This window comes from Talpa occidentalis, unplaced genomic scaffold (genome assembly GCF_014898055.3).
Source record: "Talpa occidentalis isolate TD23 unplaced genomic scaffold, MPIMG_talOcc4v2.1 talOcc4.10, whole genome shotgun sequence".
NCBI lineage: Eukaryota > Metazoa > Chordata > Mammalia > Eulipotyphla > Talpidae > Talpa > Talpa occidentalis.
This window is the reverse complement of record NW_023600993.1, coordinates 88721377-88741934: the sequence shown is the minus strand read 5'-3', so window position 1 is coordinate 88741934 and position 20558 is coordinate 88721377. Positions and strand designations below refer to the sequence as shown.

The following is a 20558-nucleotide window of genomic DNA, read 5'->3' as shown; positions in this document are numbered from 1 at the left end:
GAAAGTTTTGAAGAGGGTTGAGTTTTAGAAAAATACATCACCAAATAAAAAAATACAACAAATATTTCAAGCGAAAAAATTTACCAAAAGTTAGTCTGTCCACAGTAGAAAAAAACAGCAGTTTTCCCACCTGATTATTATATCTGCAAAAGTAATCATATATTTTCAGACATAGTTTTCAGAAGTAAGAAATGATTGTTTTGCTAGACAGCCTGTAACTTATAGGAAAGACTCAGAGTTCCATTTATTTGGGGATTTAGAACAAGACAGAGTTGGCCTGGTTTTTCTCAAGGTACAAAATGCTTTTATAATGTAACTATTAGACAAAAATATCAAAGACTCAATTTTGCTTCCAAAAATTGTCCATTCCCTAGCCCTCGACCCACTCTTAGAATGTAATGCTGGTTCCTGGTTTGCGTCTGTGTTATCGGTACCTAACATCGGTCTGACTCATATCAGGAAAAACTGTAAAAGACTTTTAAATGGCAAAAGCAAAACAGAACTGGAAAGATTATTCGCTGTCCGGTGGGATGCTATGCGTTGTCTTCACCTCGTTTCTGATTAACCGATTCTGTGTGGCCAATGCCTTTCATTACCTTTGAGCTCTCCTGCATCTGTAAGTTGAAACAAGGCTGATTGTAATACAAATAAGTCTTGTTCACAGAGATGCAAATAAATTTTGTCTGTTCTGGGTACAATTGCTCCCCCACTCCCAGCCCTCTTGGAAGAAAATAATTTTGCATCTTTAGCAAATTAATTTCCGCATTCTTCATTTATACATACATATATGTGTATTTATATTTATGAGGGAACCAATAATGTGCTATATATATTCTCCTTTGAACTGGCTTTTAACATCACTGGTTCCCTCATAAATTGATGATTAAAAAAAAAATCTCATGGGCTCCCTGGTGGTACAGGGGCTAAAGACAGCACTATGAAGCTTTCACCAGACACTTCAGCATGAGTTCCATGCCCTGCAGGCCAGGGAGCAACCCTGGTGGCACAGTGGTTCAGTCTCAGCCCCATCAAGCTATCACCAGGCACTGCAGCACAAGTTCAATCCCCGCCAGGAAGCTAACACACACAGGGCACAGCAGACCTCTCCTCACTGCTCCCCTCAGCAGTGTATTTCAGTCAATCCACCTGTTCTGCTCTCCACTCTGTCTCTGGTGAATCCTCTCACATCCCCCACCCAGTTCTTGTATGCATAAATAAATAAATCTTTAAAAAAAAACCTTAAAAAGCTTAAAAAAAAAAAAAGCTCACACTCTGTTGCAATTTCATCTCCAGGGCTGGGAGAGGGCTCTTTGAGTGGAGAGGAGATGAGATGAGGGCTGGGCCCACCACGGATAATTTAAATAAAAACTAGTGACTTAAATAAAAACTTGTATGCATGTTTATTTTATATTTGAATGAGAGGCATGATTTTGTAAAAATTATCTCCTAACACATATAATCCCTCTTGTCAAATATTTGTGAAATACATAGTGAATATGTCCTCACTACATTCTATGCTTCTTATAGCACTGATTTAGTAACTACAGTTATTTGTGCATTTATTTATTTATTTTAAAGATTTTATTTATTTATTTTTGTGTAGAAGAACTTGGGTATAGGCCAAAGGTGGGGGGGGTAATGGGCTAAGAGGGTTCACCAGAGACAGAGTGGGGAAGAAGAACAGGTGAATCTACTGAAATACACTGCTGAGGGGAGCAGCAGGCAAGACAGGAGAGGTCTGCTGTGCCATGTGTGTTGCTCCCTGGCAGGGGATTGAACTTAGGCGGGCATGTTGGCAGCGCTGAGACTTAACCTCTAGGCCACCTATTTGTGCATTTATTTGTGATTATCTGTCTTTCTCGACCATAAACTCCATGATGGCAAGGACCTTGTAAGTCTGGCTTGCTCCCCACTATGTTCCCCAGACACTAGCAAGGTTCCTCTTGACACATAGTAGGTAATTACAATAGATAAACACACCTACACAGATATACATGTAGTGTGTATATGTGTCTATCTGTGTAAGTATATATGTGTTTATGTATATTTATGAGCTTACATGTAAACATTTATAAACAGGTATATGTGTGTGTAATATATATGCATGCACATATGTGTGTTTCACACATAATGCTATTGGGTAGAAATGCCTGTGGGCCCTCACCTGGGCCTGGTGAATTTCCCACAGACATTTTCCCTTTTAAGTCAATACTACCACTTGACTGGTCCTTGGGGTTCTTATTATGATTGCAAGATGTCTTTCAGTAATAACCATCAAGAGACTGAAAAAACTAGAAATTTATTACTTATAAGACCTGGAAATTACACAACACACCTGGGCCACAGTGAGATTTTAGGTAGTGAGGGAGAGGGAGAACAGGAGGGGGGGGGAGAGTAGAGAGAAGGAGGGAGAGGAAGATGGGGAGAGAGGGAGAGAAAGAAAGAAATGGGGTGGGCCTGGGGTCTTGCTTTTATTGGACTTGAGGATGCAGAGGTCTCGGGTTTCCCAGACTCACTTTTTATTGGTGAGTTGAAATCATAAGAGTGGCCATTTAAAGCATGGCAGAAAAAGAAGGGGGGAAAAAGGAGGAAACATAAGTCAGTCCCAACTGGTCAGTTATCTAAATCAACCAGGATCTGTAAAACAAAGGAGCCTTAGAAGGGGGACGCAGCTGACTCTTATCTAGTGGTGACTGGCAATGTGTTTACTCAAGTGAGGTCTCTTTGAAGTTAATGCTTGAGCATCAAGGCTAAGTCAGGCACTTGCATTACCAAAAGAAAAGTCAACTGTGAGGGTTTACAGTAGTATGCACACACAGAGAGATTGGTAGAGCTATAGATAGATAGATAGATAGATAGATAGATAGATAGATAGATAGATAGATAGATAGATAGATAGATAGATAGATAGACAGATTAGATAGATAGATAAGATAGAGAGAGAGAGAGATGAGAGGGAGGGAGAGAGGTCTTGCTAGTGAGCTATGTAGCTATTGTGAGAGAAGATGGTCTAGGAAGACAGGAGGAAAGAAAGAAGGACACCAGTGATGGGTCTCTCTGAGTGGAATGCGCAGCCTTCCAGAGCAACGCCGTCCTCTGCCCAGCTTCAGGCACCATCTAATCTCACCAAGGATTTCACAGAAGACAAGAGACTCTGTGGGCTATTGAGCGTTCTATTGAGGGAAGAGCTGTGGTTACTAAGTTATCCCTTCCTCCTCCCACACTGCTTCCTCCTTTCCAGACTCTTCTCTGCCCCTTCACCCAATCCAGCCTTCTTGCAAGTCACCTTCCTGTGTCTCTCCACTATTGCTGGCCGCCTCCCAGACGCCCCGCCTGGTCTTCAGCCCTCTCCAATGTGATCATCACCAGGCAAAAAGCCCTCTAACCCACTTGTTAAGATTCCGTCAAATCTCCATCCAAAGTCCTTCTTAAGTCAGAGTTAGAAGCTTCCAGGAACATCAGGATAATGCAGTGTAGCTCCCTGTCTTCCTGGTACCTATCCCTGTAGGGATTTTGCACAGTGGAGAACACGTAGTCACACGCCTTCTCATCTGTAACAGAGCCCACTGGTTGCCCCTCTTATTCATTCTCTTCTTCTCCTATGGAGATAAAAATCTGACTTTTAAGTGAATTCTTAGCCACACAGAATAAAAACTACATTTCCCAGTCGCTCCCTGCCCCTTGCAGCTAATTATCTCTATGTTCTGACCAATGGCAGATCAAGGGATGTGAACATCTTCTAAGTCAAGGCTGCCTCTCGCCTTTCCCCCTGGGCATTGCATGTGGGATAGCAATCTGAAACCTCTTGGGCCAGGGCTATACCTTAGGGAGGGCAGAACCACAAGGTAGAGGAAGCCTGGGATCACCACTCCATGAGCTTGACTGGGATTATTTATACCCACACTAGGAGACATGACTTCTATCTTCTTTATATTATTATTACTTTAAATATGTGTTAGAAGAGATGAATCTATATACTCTCTATTCTACTGGGTCATTCATTTTCTTTGCAACACAATTCAAGCAAGAACAAACATTTATTGAGAGCCTACTATGTGCTAGGCATTGTTTAAAGACTGGAGAGACTCTCCAATATGAAGGAACATATATTTTAGTAAATGTGTAATTGTGCCTGTCACATATGATTCTCCTCTTCCTCCTGCCCCTCCCCTTTCCTACTCATCCCCATGCCCCATGACTAGCATAAATACACGCTAGACCCAAGGAACAATGAAAAAGACGTGGAATTTGTAGCCACATGGGCTATATTTAAATCCTAGCTTAAGCTCTCAGAGACTTAATTTCCTCATCTGTAAAATGAGAGTAATAGTAATAACAATATCTTAGGGTTTCTGGAGTGGGGGACAAAATGAGATAATGCAGAGTAAGCTTATAACACAGTATTTAACACCATACTCAATTAAACGTGATTGCTAGAATAATAATATTATTATTACTTACCCGAGTAAAGGTAACAAGGAACTACTACCAGGAGGTTTCTTTTCTGATCTAACTTCACCAAGAAATCAATTCTTATGGGGAATATAACCAAAATGATAATGCATATATTGTGCAAAAATGAAAAATGATGTAAGAATTATATAAAATAAAATATTAATTTTAAAAAGGGAAAAAATCAATTCTTTTTTTATTTTTTGAAACATTTTTTATTTTATATATTTTTACATCATTTTTCATTTTTGCGCAATATAAGCATTTTCATCTTGGTTATAGTCCCTATATAATTCCCACCCCCCTTATTTTGACCCTAATCCCTCTCCCCCCCACCCCCGTAGTGTGTCTCTGGTTTATAGTTGCTTGTTGATTTTGAATTTTATTTTATTATAATTAGTCTTTTTCCTGGTCCCTTATTTAGGTTTTCTAAATTCCTGCTATGAGTGAGACCATCCGGTATTTTTCTTTTTCTTTCTGGCTTAAAGAAATTAAATCTTCTGTGTTCCTCACCTCCCCCCCATCATATCTCCCATGCTCCCTCCCAAGGCCACTCTTGCCTTCCTTTTGTCAAATTCATGGTAGTTACTGGGGTTTCTGAAGCCACCGTTCCCTGAAGTTCTTTTTTTTTTTTTCGTTCCCTGAAGTTCTAAAGAAATCTCCTTGTCTACCCAAATGAAGCCAAGCTGGCAACACCACCCTTCCCTGACCATTCTAAGGCAGGTTTTCGTTGCTTGCCTTCCCAGATCTGGGAAATGGAACCAACTAAAATAGGAGGCCAGAGGCCTGGTTCCAAGTCGCTGCCTTGTTGCTAATTCTACATATGACTATGCAAGGTCACTTCCCCACTTCAGGACTCAACATTTCCTCCCAGAAAAAGCAAATGAACTTCTGCTCATCCTTTAAGATCCACTTTAACTGCCATTCCCTTTGTGGACACTTGCCTGATTCCCTTAGGCAGAGTGTGTGGCTCTCTCCTCTGTGTTCTCCCCATGGAACAGGGGCAAGAGTTCCTCTATTACAGCAACCATCACATTATGAATAACTACTTTCTGGCTTGTCTGTTTTTCTCTACTGGACTCCGAAACACTTGAGGACAGGTTTTAACTTATTCAGGTACCCCTAGTGCAGATTACCTGGCAGGTTATATGGAAAATGAAGCCTAAATAGATAGATGGTTGATTAGACAAATACAGATAAGTGATAAAATGATTAGATAAATTGGATGTGGTTAAATAGATGTCAGGTGCATAGATAAAGAAGATGCAGTTAATACAATAAATGGTAGATATTTAGAACAGAGTAAATGAAGAATGTTTGGTGTGTGGAAGAAGAGCAAATTGATAAAGAATAAGTAGATGGAAAGCCCATTGATGACTGGCTTATGGTGATCAGTAGATATGAAGAAGTGAATGAGGAATATATGTTGGAGGGATACTTGATGCATGAGAAGTAGTGGACAGATAAATGATGAATAGAGCAATGGGTGAGTGGATGAAAGATGAACAGGTGGATTGATATATAAAGAATTGGATGGATGAGGAACAAATGAATCATGAGAGATGGTAAAAGACTATTAATAGCTGGTGAATGTTAGGCAGATAAATTATAGGTGGATGATAAATGGATGGAATAATGGAGTGATGATGGCTGGCTGGCTGGATGTATGGATGATAAACAGATTGATGAGGGATGAATATAGAATGGATGATAGGTAGATGGATAGGAGGTTGGTGATGAATGAATGATGATGGATAAGGACTAGATGGTGGGTGAAGGATGAAGGGACATTTGGTTAGATGGATGGAGAATGAGTGATGAATGAATTGTTGGTGTTTGAATAGATGTATGAAAAATGGATGAATGATAGCTGGAGAGATTCATGGATGACATGTGAACATTTCACGAATAGATGTATGTGTTACCATGGATATTCTTTGAGGGTCCCTCTAGGCCCAATATTTTGTGATACCTTTTCTGGGAAAAGAATGAAACTGGTATTTGATGAACTTCCATGAGTCAGGCATCTTCTAAGGGAGTTGATTTTGTATCTCAAGTAATCATTGCAACAATATTGTAAGGCAGGTATTGTTATGCTCACTTCTACAAATAAGGAAAATAAGGTTCAGGGGGAGGAAGAGATTTTCTCAAGCCTGGCTGCACCTTGGTGGTGCAACGTCTAGGTCATGCATTTAAATAAAAAGGGGGCAAACACTTGGTCTTCTATGCATATCTCCACATGTCTTGTCTCTTCAAGGATTGAAACAGAGACATTGCACTTTTCCTGAACTCTCTCCAATGTCAGACACAGAGAAGAACCACAGAATATCACTGAAGAAAGGGTCAGTTGGGGGGCCTCCCTGGTGGCTCAAGTTGTTAAGCACAGCACTTTGTGAAGCTATCCACAGCCTATACAGCACAAGTTCTATCCCCGGCTGGCCAGGGAGCTACCCACATGACACGGCAGACCTCTCCGGTCTCACCCACTGCTCCCCTCAGCAGTGTATTTCAGTCTGTCTGTCTGTTCTGCTTCCCACTCTGTCTCTAGTGAATCCTCTCACCCCTGCGTCTCTGGCCTACACCCCAGTTCTTGTATGCATAAATAAATAAAACTTTAAACCAAAAAAATAAAAAATAAAAGGGTCAGTTGGGACATCCTAGAGTTCAAGCCCTACATAGACCCAGTGAGAGCACCAGGGCTCAGAGAAGAGATACAACATGTTCAAGGCTACCCAGCAAGTAGTTGGCTGGACTCTGGACCTCAACCTGAGCCTTGGTGCTCAGCAAAAATTCATTAATGGAACTCAGCCTCCTAGCATTGCTGGGCTGGGTTCTAGCAGCAGCAGCAGCAACAGCAGCAGCAGAAATAAATAATAATAATAATAATCATTGCAGTGTAACTCTGAGCCCATACCCAAATAGATATCCTCTATTCCATTAGGTGATAGACACTTAAACTTGGCCTCTTCTGGTGTCTTCTTTCACTTTGCCCCACTCAGGTTACCTATTCTGTGTGTGCAGAAAGGGTCCTGGACCAGAGGGCCTGCCACTCAGACATTTAGGTATTCTAATTCTTTAGGTTGAACATGAGGGTCTGCTCTTCAATCCCTCTAGATTTGAATCAAGGGTTTGTTTTTTTCAGGGCCACACACCAATATCTGCATGCTCCATAGTTTCCTATCTTCGACCCTTTGTATTACCTGGCATGCTCACTGAGTTATTGTAACACAGATCAAATTAACTGTGTCCTAAATAAAGAGGTGATTTCTCTCTCACTCACCAGTAGAGGGGAAGCAGTCCAGGCTGGTAGGGACTCCCATGGTGTCAGAGACATTAGAACAATGTCCATGTTGCTGTTCTGATGTCCTTCAAGTTTGACGTCCATCTTGTGGTCTAAGTTGGCTGCTCCAGCACCCGCTCCCATGTCAAATTTTAGCTGGCAACAAGGAGATAAAGAGTGGTGGTGAGAAAATGCCAAAATATTTAAATGCATGGTCCAGAAATTGCAGACACCATTAGGTTCATATATTCTTTGTCAGAAGCTGGTCATGTGTCCACACATAATGACAGGGAAGACTGGGAAATGTAGTCATCAGCTGCAGGGCCATCTGCAGCCGCAGAAGAAGGGGAAGTCAGATAATTGCTTGACAACTAAGTATCTGGCTACACTTCCCTTCTCCCCACCTTCCAGATAATCTTTATCTCATTTCCTAAGAGGAAAACCAATTTTGACTTATCTATTCCTCTCATTCTATTAGTTATGGCATAAACTATACAACCTTGAATTACTCAGGGGGTTGACTAAATTTCCATGAGTCTTGCCAACCAAAAGCTTTGGGCTTTGAGATGTAAACAAGAACTTCTTTCATTTCTGTCCTATTATCTCCTTGTGAGGAGATGATAGAGGCCACAAACAACTATGTAAAGTGTACACACAAATGCAGATGTTTTCAAGGTTTTTACAGTCACAACTCAGACATCCCCCTTTACTAAGTCATTGGTGGTTTTCCCTGACCTTACATCCATAGTCTTGGTTGAAATAATAACTCTTCAAAGAGACTTTCTCTGCCACCCTATTTGTCCCTCCAGACACCACAATAAGTAAGTAATAAATATAGACACTTTGTTTGGGTGGGAAGAGATCATGATCTATCTTTTCATCTTGTGTCCCCAGTGCCTGGCACAACACCTAACACACAGTAGGCGCTTAATAAATATATTTGATTGATGAATTCATGTACCAGGTTTCCAGAAGGAACAAACGAAGATCAAATCTTTTCTCAGGTGACTAAAAGGGCAGTGTGGCTCTACTTTCAGTTCAAGAGGACCGGTGTGAGTGGGCTTTTCCCAATAGATGCCAATGGAGGGGCAAACGGGAGGGTCAGAAGGGCTGCCACACTTTGAGAAATACCAACAACACTAGACACACTCCTATGTTCCCTCCTGTCTAGGACTTAAACCAGCCCAGAAAAAGAGGGAGGCAGGGAAAAACTTGACTCACCCAAATGAATTCAAATCTGAAATAACCAGTTTTGTCTAGATTTGCTAACAGTTTGCATTTTCTGGCATCAGGAAAAATAGGAGCTCAGGAGAAGCAAAGTCATTTGCAGAAGTGTAACATTTTGTGCATATCTGCATGCGTGGTCACCTTAGAATAACCTCACTCTGGAGTCACAGATGGATTAATTTATGAAATCTTGTTCTCGCAGAGGGTTAAAGTCATTCAGTCTCAGAATCACGTAAGGTTAGAATCATATACTGTATTCAGAGAGAACATTAGAGGTTGTTTCCCTGAAAGCAGTCTGAGACAAGGTGTGGGTGCCAATAACCCAGGAAATGTGAGGGACCTAAGAGAGTGAGGCAGGGAAAGGAGGAGAGGCAATAAGTAAAAGATGACTTATTGAGCCAGGTTCCCATATTGGCAGCTGGTGCTCGGTCTCACTGCAGAACTTCCAAACGGCCAATAGGAACCATGTTCAGGGGCAAAAGGCTGAACCTTTACCTTCTACCCCTCTTCCTCGGATGATTGAAGGCTGCCCCTCTGGGCACCCCCTCCACCCAGGTCCTGCCTGAGGCGCATTCCCAAGTCTTCTGAGAAGCCAAATAACTTATGGGTGCTTGAAATGGACGTTCTTTTTGTGCTAGGAAGTGCCAAGTGCCAAATGCAGCTACAGCTACAGTCAGCCGGGGGCGAAGACATGACGTAGCAACAACACAAGTGACCTAAGTTCACCCCAGAGTAAGAATTCCCTTCCAAGCTCAGATGCAGCATCTATCCGACTACTACTCTGGGGGGATTTATTTTGTTTCATTTTAAAATGAAATTGGAATCTGGGTGGGAAAATTGGGTAAATGTCAATTTATGGTGATGATGGAAACTAGATTTTTGGTGGCGATCAAAATGTAGCATACTCAGATATCCAGCTACAGTGCTGTACACCTGAATCCCATGTTTGCAAACCAGTTTTACTTTCAATAAAAATTTAGATCAGAAGAAACTAATCTAAAAGCCTTAAGAGACTCACAAAGTCTTCGTTTTGCCAAAAGCACCACCACTGCACACTGCTTCTGTGCCTTCAGAGCTCTGTTAACATGCCTGGCCCCCAGAGGCAGTTGGCTTGCAGGCCTTGTGCAGGGTCCTTAAAAAGATCTCTATCTCACATCTACATGTCCAATTCCCTTACACAAAGCCAGTTGCATGATATGGCCTAATATTGCTTATGATGTGCCAGTGAATGCAGCCTCTGCTTGCTTAGTTCCCCAGCCTGGTAGCTCACTCCTTTCAGGGCTGCATCTTGTATTGTCTGCTACCATCCCCACCCCCACCCTGCCCCCAGTCATTCCCAGTGGGGACTGGGGGTGAAACTCCCTGCTTGGGGTGAGCAGCAGGTTAATTTCCTCCTGGAGCTTCCCTCTGCAAACAATGAGACAATGGCGAGCCGGAGGTGGCCTGCGTAAGACAGCCGTGGAGGGGAAGTTGTAATCTGTGCGTGAAGCCAGCGGGGCGGGCATAGGGGCGATAAAAGCAGCCAGGGCCAGACCAGGCCCTCCGCCCAGAGGGGCCCCTGGGACCATTGCAGGCCCCAACCTGAAGGTCACCTGAGTCGCCCTTGAGGAAAACAGCCACCATCCTTGAGGAGAAAACACGGATGGGTGGGGCTCTCCCCCACACCCCTTCCCTGTCCAGATGGTCCTAGTTCCTCTCTGCCTAACCCCATCTGCCTACTTTTGGGGCCTGCTGGCAGGGAGACTTTCTCAGACAGACACCATCTGAATATGTCTTGTCCTTGGGGGCATATTACTTAACATCATTGTGTCTTTGTCTTCTTATCTGTAGAAAGAAGAATACCATCTCTTTTCCCTTGTCAAAAGCATTCCATCCCTCCATTTATCCAAGAGGTTTTTATTGAGCATCTGCTATGTTGCAGGCATCATGCAGGATGCTCAAGATACAATAGTGAGACAATGCTCCTTCCTCATGGAACACACAGTCTTACTGGGAGACAGTCACAACAGGTAATTGCACCAGTCCCTGAAATTACAACAGTAATATGTGTTACCAGGACAGGAGGCAACACGTTGAGGACCGCCAGACCCAACCTAGTCTGCAGGTCAGGGTTGACTTCCCCTGGGGAGAGATAGTCAAACTGAATTTAATGGGGAGTGGAAATTTACTAGGCCAAGAGGCAAGGGTGTAGGGAGCAATGCAAAGACTCAGAGGCTGGAACCTAGTTGACATTAGCACCAGAAAGCTCGTGAACCTGGCACAGGAGTTTCTTTTTTATCTGGTGAGCAAAAGGAAGCCACTGAAGATTCAAATGGGAGTGACATGGCCTGTTTGCTTCCAGCTAATGCATGGAAGTGCCCAGCACAGTGCCCAAGCAGGTGGGTTCCCTCCTCCTCCAGGGTGGGGTCCTGTCCAAGCTCCTCATGCAAGAGAAACCACAGGATCCCCTAGCCTCCCCATTTACCACCAGGGTTGGGACTTTGTGTCCACTTCCCAAATGAGGAAACTGAGGCTCAGGGCAGGGGAGAAAGGGGTGGGTCCCAGCCCCCAATGGAGAAAGGGAAGTGGTTGGAAGGGCAGCCTGAGACTGCAGAGAAACTTAGGAGAACCCCTGGTTTCCTCCCACCCCACATATCTCAGGGTGCCTCCTTGGTCCTCTTCCCTCATCTCAGAAGCTCCCACAAACTCAGCTTTGCACCCTGCAGGGAAAAGAACTGTTATAGAGCAACCCCGATATTAAACGGGTTCCTGGCTGTGGGTCCTCACCCGCGCACTTTAAAGGGACTTATGAATACTCTACTACAGACACACACAAAAAGGTTAATAAAAAGTTTATTTACAAGAGGAAAGGAAATAAGGAAAATGTACAACTGAGGGAGAAAATAGGGAAATAAAGTCTTTAATGCGTCCTACCCGATCTGACGACCTGGAAACCCAAAGTCGCTCTCAGAGCTGGCCGAACCCTGCGAGCTAGTGGAGAGCCAAAATGGGGGACCCCAAAGCCCACGTGTCTGCCTTTTATATCCACCTGGCTGCTTAACCCCACCCTCAGGTCCCAGCCACCTTCCCTTTGGTGGTGATGGGATTTGGAGTTCCCAGTGTCTTTGGCTTTGACTTGGGGTGGGGGTGGAGTCCACAAAGCCTGTATGGAATTTGCTTTAGGACATCCTTTTCCCCCTAACAGAACTGCTGAGAACTCAGGAATATTCCTATGCCAGGTCATGACCCCATGAGTTTCCAGGATCTGTGCAGCCACATTCAAAGACACACTCACACCCAGGTTCAAAGCCAGCCTTGGGCTCTGCCACCAGCACCTACCCTCAAATGAGGGCTTCACTACCTGGAGCCCCACAGGAAGAGCAGCTCCCACCTTGGGCAGCTGTAGCTATGGCAACCATGGTCCTACCTCTCAGCCAGCCATGAACTATGTGCCCCACTTCACTGAGGCTAGATGAGAAGCATCCTGCCCACACTTGCAGAGCCAAGAAGTAGCTGTACCTGGTTCCAAGCTACCAGCCTCAAAGCTTTGATCCACACTCACATCTCCTGTAGGACCCCAGAGTCAGCCCTCTGTGGCTCCCACGAATCGAACCAGAGTCCTTCCTGGACTTCAAGCCTCTGCTCCTTGTGCAGAGGATTCTCTGCTTCATTCCTGTCCCAGCTCACATGTTGCCCCAGCAGACACCCCCACCCCACCTTCCCCACAACACCCTCACACCCTGCCTTATTTTTCTCATAGGACTCATCTTCACCTGACCATATAGCGGCATTTGTCTGTTTATTGTCAGTGAGCCCCCAGAGGGCAATACAAACTTGGTCTCTTTTGTTTACAGCCAAACCCCAGTGCTTGGCATAATGGCAGGTGCTCAGCAAATATTTGTCACATGAATGAATGAAAGAAGAACAAAAGGTTTCCAGTCCCTGCCCCCACTGCATTTCCCAAACCCACCTCACCAGCTTCCCCCTAACACTTCCTTCTCTTCTGCAGGGCTGGGCTTTTGGGCTTGGGAAGGGTCATGCATAGCCATCGCCTCACTGGATTTGATCACCCACCAGCCTTGGCAAGTCCTGCTCACAGGCCCCAGTTAGGGATGGGGGGACAGAGCTCAGCCAGACTGGTGGCTTGTTGGAGATCTCAGAGCCTGATCCCTGAGGAGTGTCTCAGTTCCCCCACCGTAGCAGCCCACTCACTGAACAGTAGGCACCTCTTTTCCCATGGAAGGGGAGAATTGAGGTTCTAGCTCATCCTGCTTTCTGCAAAGAACCAGTTATGATCTTTGGGGGTGGAGGTATCGCTCTGCTGCCAGCAGTTTCCCTCCTCCCAGCACTGAGACTCCAGCTCCGCATGTTCCAGGAAATCCAGGCCACATTCCCCTCCAGTAGCCACCGCCCAAAGGGACCCTCTGGGGAAAGACGGAGCATTTTTGAGGAAAAGGGGTGGGGGTGGGGGTGTGTGGGAGAGAGAGTCACAAAAAAAAAAAAATAGTGGCTGGGCCAGGAATGTGCCTGGGTGAATAGAAGCCAAGCCTCCTGTCACATCCACAGCTGTGCCGGCCAGGGTGGGGTGCAGGGCGCAGGCAGGCCCAGGTCACTCTCAGGACAGGACACCAGCTGCCAACCTGCTCCTGGCAGAGGCAGACTCCCTGCCACCAACCTGCTGTGGGAGGAACTGGGCCAAAGCTTGTTCTAGGACTTAGGACACTGGGCTCGGCCACCCTAGTGCCTTCACCAGCCTGGGCCTCCTCTGCAATGACACTGTCTGGAGAAATGCTGAGACAGGGTGACTTTTCCATAAGAGACTGGTTGAATCAAGTGAGGAAAAGCCACACTTAAGGGTTCTTAACCTGAGGTGGCGAATTCAGGTACTCTGTGAATGTGAATGGGAAAATAACAACCACTGTGTAGTCACTAACCTCTAATTGACAGGTAGCATTTTCTGCAAGTACAAATGTGGACCGCAAACTACAGTGGGGTTAGCATTGACCTTGTCACAACAGAAGTTCAAAAACACTTTAACATCGCAGTGGTTGCAGATACCCAGATATCCCGTATATGCTCAATGAAACCTGAGACCTGCCTCTTAATCTGCCACTAAAGAAGTGCCTCACCATGCCCCAGGTACCCTTGCAGCCACAGTGTTATAGAGCAACCCCGATATTAAACGGGTTCCTGGCTGCGGGTCCTCACCCGCGCACTTTAAAGGGACTTATGAATACTCTACTACAGACACACACAAAAAGGTTAATAAAAAGTTTATTTACAAGAGGAAAGGAAATAAGGAAAATGTACAACTCAGGGAGAAAATAGGGAAATAAAGTCTTTAATGCGTCCTACCCGATCCGACGACCTGGAAACCCAAAGTCACTCTCAGAGCTGGCCGGACCCTGCGAGCTGGTGGAGAGCCAAAATGGGGTCCCCCAAAGCCCATGTGTCTGCCTTTTATATCCACCTGGCTGCTTAACCCCACCCTCAGGTCTCAGACACCTTCCCTTTGGTGGTGATGGGATTTGGAGTTCCCAGTGTCTTTGGCTTTGACCTGGGGTGGGGGTGGAGTCCACAAAGCCTATATGGAATTTGCTTTGGGACATCCTTTTCCCCCTAACAACAGCATTTGGGTTTCTTGGTTTCCTTGGTAATCTGAGGCACTTGATTTTCCACACTTAGAAAATACGAATATGAGATGCCAAAGGGGTACCAAAAACTAAAAACCCCTGCTTTATATGCAACTGTTTTAATTGTAAAGGGGAAAATCCTCTCTGTCACAACACAGTGCTGAGTACAGTACATAAAGCAGGGTACCCCACTATCTGTGTCAGAATCATCGGGGTAGCTGAGCCTGCTTGCTGTACATAGAATACCTGCCAGGAGCTCCAAACTGGTAACAGTGGCCCTCTTTCAGGTGTGAGGCAGGCCTGTCTACCAACACCTTGAGTACTAGGTTTTTTTCTTATATGGATGTATTTGCAAAGAGCTGAGTTCTGGGAAGATGGCTATTGCTGTGGCAGAAACACAGTTTTTGAATCTTCCCAGGTTCCCACATAAAAACAGGGTAAGCAATTAAGTAGCAAGCCAAAGCCCCATGGATAAGATTTACAAAACTGGTGACAAGGTATCCCCACAAGCCCCCAAATACCAGTGGGTGGAGACAAAGTTGTGAGGCATCAGGGTCAGCCTGGGGGGCACTCACACTGTGAATATTCATCTCAGGGGTATAGGGATTCATAACAAAGCCATAGCCCCTGCCCTGGGGCCCATGAATAGTGGGGGACACACATAATCACAGAAACACATAAAACTGAAACTGTGACAAGAGTAACTCTGAGAGTTTGACATTCTGAAAGTATATAAAAGAACTCATGTTTGAAATGTGTCATGGTTAAAAAAAGAAGAAAGAGCCCAGGAGACAGGCAGACCTGCCAGTAACTCCTCCTCCACAGGACCCAGCTCGGTGGCCATGGGTGGCATCTGAGGGCAGCTATCCACCCACATGGGCTGAGGGGAGCTACCCAGCCCCCAGCACAAGGCTCAACGCCCACTGCCCAGCATCTTCCTTTGTGATGAATCATGTTTTTGTGGATGAAAGGCAGGGTTATCCCAGCCAGGAAGTCCTTGGAGTCATCAACATGGAGGCAGCCCCTTAAAGCGGAAAAAACACAGTCTTCAGCGCCTGGAGCTTTGGGTTCAGGTTCGAGTCCCAGACTGGTCATATGCATTGTGGTGAGTGCTCTGCCCAGGTCAGAGGTGCAGACAGGAGGTGCCTGCCAACTCTCACACAGTAGATGCTTCTAGACACCCCCCCCAACACACACACACATACACACACACACACACACACACACACACACGTGAGCTCCTCCAGCCCCACAGCAGTCCTGTTTGGGGGGGAATTGAAAGCTCTTGGCCATCAGGGTAGGAATGAGAATGAGGCAGCCCCAGCCCAGGCCAGGATAAGAAAAGAGCACTCAGGACCCAGCCAAATATGTGCTCATTCTCAAGAGCAACCTCAGCAGGTAGGTGTCCTTATCCCCATTTTGCAGATGAGGAAACTGAGGCTCAGAGAGGGGAAGAAGGCAACCTGAGGTCACACGGTCCTATGGTGCTTTGACTGAGGTCATGTTGGGGGAGGGGGAACCTCAACCCCATCCGCCATGGATCTGTCCTCGCAACCCAGACCTCACATAGAGCCCAGAGGCCCCCTCAGGGGTGCGGCTGTCTCCCTGTGAACAGGACTATTTTTAGTGTCGACAGCAGGGGCTAGGGGCCAAAGCCAGGAGTGACAATGGGGGGAAGGGGGTGGGGCAGCTGGCGGCCGCCCCCGCACCCAGCAGCCGCCCCATTTCCTCGAGGAACCAGGCTGTGCACAATACAAGGAAAGCCGAGAGGGGAGCGGCTGGGGGCTCCTGTGGGGGGGCCTGACCTGGCCCATCAGGGCAGCTGGGGGCCTGGAGGTGGCCTCCAGACCAGGGGGAAATGGACTGTTATTAGTCCAGCTGCCTGGACGGGCCAGGAGGCATCTTTCATGTGCTATATTCACACACACACACACACACACACACACTCACACACTCCTATACACACACACTCCTTCTCACACACATCACAGTCATTCTCTGCCCCTGTCTCTCTCTCACATACACCAGGGTCTTTTATTAACTTCTAGTCCAGCCTATGGCCTCAGCTCTTGCCTCAGGCAGCAAACTGAACTCTGGGGACTGAATGAAGGTGAGATCCCCCAGAGGTCAAGCAGAAGCTGATTTGGGTGGCCGTCGTCTGTGTGGCTGGATGCGCAGTGGGGTTGAGAAATGGCATGGGATTCCAGATGTGGGCTAAAGATGGATCCAACAGAACCAGCTGATGGACAAGAAGCAGAGGGGGAGGAGGAAGGAGGAAAGGAGGTTCCCAGGTGTTGGGGCTGAGAAACTCGTAAAGAGCAGCGCCCTTTCCTAAGGCGGGGAGAATGGCAGGAGAAACAGATTTGAGTGTGTTGGCACCTGGAGCTCAGGCATCACAGAGCCACATTTAAGAGTCATCAGGGTCTGGGTGGACTAAAGTCACAGAACTGGGTTACATGGCCTGGCACAAGTCTATGGAGGAGAGAACGTAGAGGGTCATTAATGCTGGCCAGGTGAGTTCACTGGTTCCGGGTGCTCCGCTCTAAGAATGAGGCTTCTCCCATGCTCCCAGACTTTCCCAAAGCCAGGTTCTCCTTCACCTGGGCCAGAGCTACACCCAAGGGTCAAGAAGCAGAAACGTGTCTCGGTGGCCATGACCCACCGGGGCTGTTTCAGCAACATTGGAACACTCCTCAGCGAGAAAACTAATACGTAGCACTGATATATTTAAGCTTCACTTATTTCCAGGAACGGGGAGCACAGAGAAGATGCAGATTATTTATTGAGCACATGCTACAGAGGCAGCCCCGGGCGCCCTTCATGGACAACTCACTTTCCCCCAACATGCAATGAAGTGGGTGCTCCTATCACCTCACAGAAAAGGGAAAAGTTGGACAGAGAGGGTCTTGCTCAAGGTCACACAGCTGGTAGCTGGGAGAAAGGGGGCTTGCACTTGATAGCCTACTCCAGGCCCTCCCTTCCCCACCTGACACCATGGGGCGGGGTTGCTGGGGCCACTGTTCATCCTTCCTGATGGTCCTTTCTTTTCTGGCCTCAAATGTTCCACCCACTTCCACAAAATAAAAGCCCAGGAGGGCTCAGGCATGCCCTCCTTAGGAGCTTGGTGCTATTACCTGGGGATGCACCACAGAACTCGAACCATTTCCAGGGAGCTCAGCACCATATTCCTCCCAATATCCACAGCTAATTTGTTCTACTTCCTGCCTGTGTGACCTGGGCAGGTGCCGCTCTGTGCCTCTGCATGTAAAATGAGAATGAAAACACAATTTACCATTAATGGGTGTAGGGTTCTCTCCTGGTGATGAAAATATTTTGGAACCAGATAAGAAGTGATGGTTGTGCAACATTGTAAATGTACGACATGCTCCTGAATTGCAACTTTGAATGGATAATTTCTTGTTAAGTAAATCTTACCCCAATAAAAAAGGGGAGAAAGATAATTTGTACAGATAAAAGTGGACATATATATATTTTTAAAAACTACCTACAAGTTGTAGTAGAGACTCTAAGAGTAGTAAACATTAATCACTTAGATGTCTGCCTGGCCCATAGCAAGCATGCAGTACATTTTTATTTCTACTGATATTTAGTATTCCTGACTATTGGTCAAGCTGCCCTCCTCCAAGGCCACTTAGCCCGGCCAGCCGCCACGCTGGGCTCCCTGCTGCAGCTCTTGTCTGCCTCACCTCCCGGGATTTTCTCCAGTGACAGCTGGAAGGACAGACTCTGTTAAACCCCACGTCAGGACAGATACACATTTGTTCAAACCCTCCAATATCATCCCACGTCACATGAGAAATAGCTAGTCCTTAGGGTAGTCTTCATGGCCCTATATGGTCCTCTCCAGATACCACCCCTGTCTGCCCTCATCTCCCATCACTCCCTTCACTCGCCTGCCTCCAGCCACACTGGTCTCCCTACATTTCACTGTCTCCCATGGCAGGCCTGCTTCTGCCTCTGGGCCTTTGCACTGACTGCTCCCTCTGCCTAGAATTCTCTTCCCCCAGATCTACATAGCTGCTTCCCCACTTCCTTCATGTTTCTATTTAATGTCACCTCCACAAAGAGGCCCTCCCTAGCCACCCTCAAAAAACAACTCTGCCCCCAAACATTTGTCACTCCTTCCCTGGCTTTATGGACTTATGTACACTGATTTGTTTTCTGCATTTTTGTCCATCTCCCTCTGAAGCAAGAGCCTTCTCAGAGAAGAACTTAATCTCTGTTCAAAGGGACTTTGTTTCCTGCTGGGACTCAAACTGGCACCTGGTGAGCCCTCCATAAATGTTTGTTGAATGAATGAACACAAGCATGCCCTGACAGTGTCCATCTGTCATTCAGCTGGGCTCAGAGTGCGGGAGTCACCTCACCCTGGGCTCACCTCAGCGGCTACAGCATCACCTACCACAGGAGTGATAGGCACATGTGTTGAAGGAAAACCTCTTCTCAATTCTGGGTCCTTCACCTGAGCAGTCTGGAGTAGCCAGGGTCTGGGACCAAAACCCCCGGCTCAGGGCCTGGCCTGCCCCCATTCCACCCCTGGCTGTCTCCCCTGGGACTCCACACTCTGCTTCCTCCCCTTGCAGCTGTTCTCTGCGCCCCCCCACCCCCAGCCTCTTCCTTTCCTCCCCATCAGGGCCCTGGTTACATCTTCTCAGGCCTTTATCTTCCCTCTCAGCTGCTCTGTGTGCTGGTGGTGGGGAGGGCTATCTCCCTCCAGCCCCTCCATTCTCTCTTTCCTGGTCTGAGCCTTAAAGCCTCCCTCTCAGCCTCAGCACACTGCCCCAGCATCCCCTCTTTCAGGAAGCCACTTTCAGGAGACAGATCTGGGGAATGAAGTTGAGGCAGTTAGTGGCCAGAGGATCCTCAGGTGCCTCCAAAGACCTCTCAGCCTCAGGTTGTCTGGATGACTCATGTCTCCACTCTGGGCCCGGCTCAAGCGAGGCTGTGTTCTTCTACCATGGCTTGGTCACTTGCTAGCCATGTAGTTTAAGGAGAATCATTTAACCTCTATATGCCTCAGTTTTCTTGGCTGAAAAATGGGATTCAAGACAACATCTACTTCAAAGTGTTTTGGAAGAATAAAATAAGACAGATCAAGCACTTTGCAGTGTGCTCAACAGAAAATTTGTCTTAACACAGGACACAATGCCACAGTGCCAGAGGCTTTGTAAACAGCAAAGCCCTAAATCACCCTTGGCAGGTATGTCTGGGTCATGGTTCTGACCTAAAGAATGCAACACTCAGAGGGACAACATCCCAGTGCCTCCTAATTACCCCAGCTATTCTCTCCCAGAATTATCCTTATCATTACATAGTTGATACCATCCACAGGTTCCCAGAAGTCAAAGGTCCATCCCCTTTAAGACAAGGATAAGCTCCTAGGAAACAGTCTAGAACAGCATTCCTCTAGCTAAGCCCACCACCCCCAGGGGTCTTACAAGAATCCAAAACAGGAAGAAGTCACCTTTATTCCACTTTATAGATTCAAAAACAGGACTCTAAACCTCAGTTTCCTTATCTCTAAAATGGACACAGTAATGTTGCAGCTCATGAATATTAAATTGCTGATTTCCAATGTGCCCAGGCAGCCCTGGGCACAGGAGTGCAGCATCATGGAAGGACCAGGGACTTTGGGGTCAGGTAGATCTGGAGTCAAGTCCCAGCTTCTCCACCTTTGCTCATGGTGATAGTATTCTACTGTTCTGAACCTCATTAGACCCATCTGGAAGCAGGAATAATCAACCCCTTGCACATGATGGTGCTGCTCCCCAATGCTAATTGTTTAAAGTTAAAAACATGGCTCACATACAAATAAAAAGTAAGCATGTGCCAAAATTATGTGTAATTCGTTAGCTATAACTTCAATTTTAGTATATGTGCTGCCGAAGCGAGCACCTTTAGCTATAACTTCAGTGGGACAGTGATGCTGGTTCAAAGCATGAGAGTCTAAAATGTTTCTAGTCAAT

At 46.4% G+C, this 20558-nt stretch overlaps 1 long non-coding RNA gene across 1 annotated transcript; it reads right to left on the bottom strand.

Moving 5' to 3' along the window:
* Nucleotides 1–220: 220 nt before the first annotated feature.
* On the bottom strand, nt 221–11934 carry LOC129146574 (uncharacterized). Its single transcript, XR_008553449.1, has 3 exons — nt 11873–11934; nt 7733–7888; nt 221–614 (listed from the first exon to the last, which is right to left on the bottom strand). It is a non-coding gene; the product is annotated as an uncharacterized LOC129146574 (long non-coding RNA).
* Nucleotides 11935–20558: the final 8624 nt, after the last annotated feature.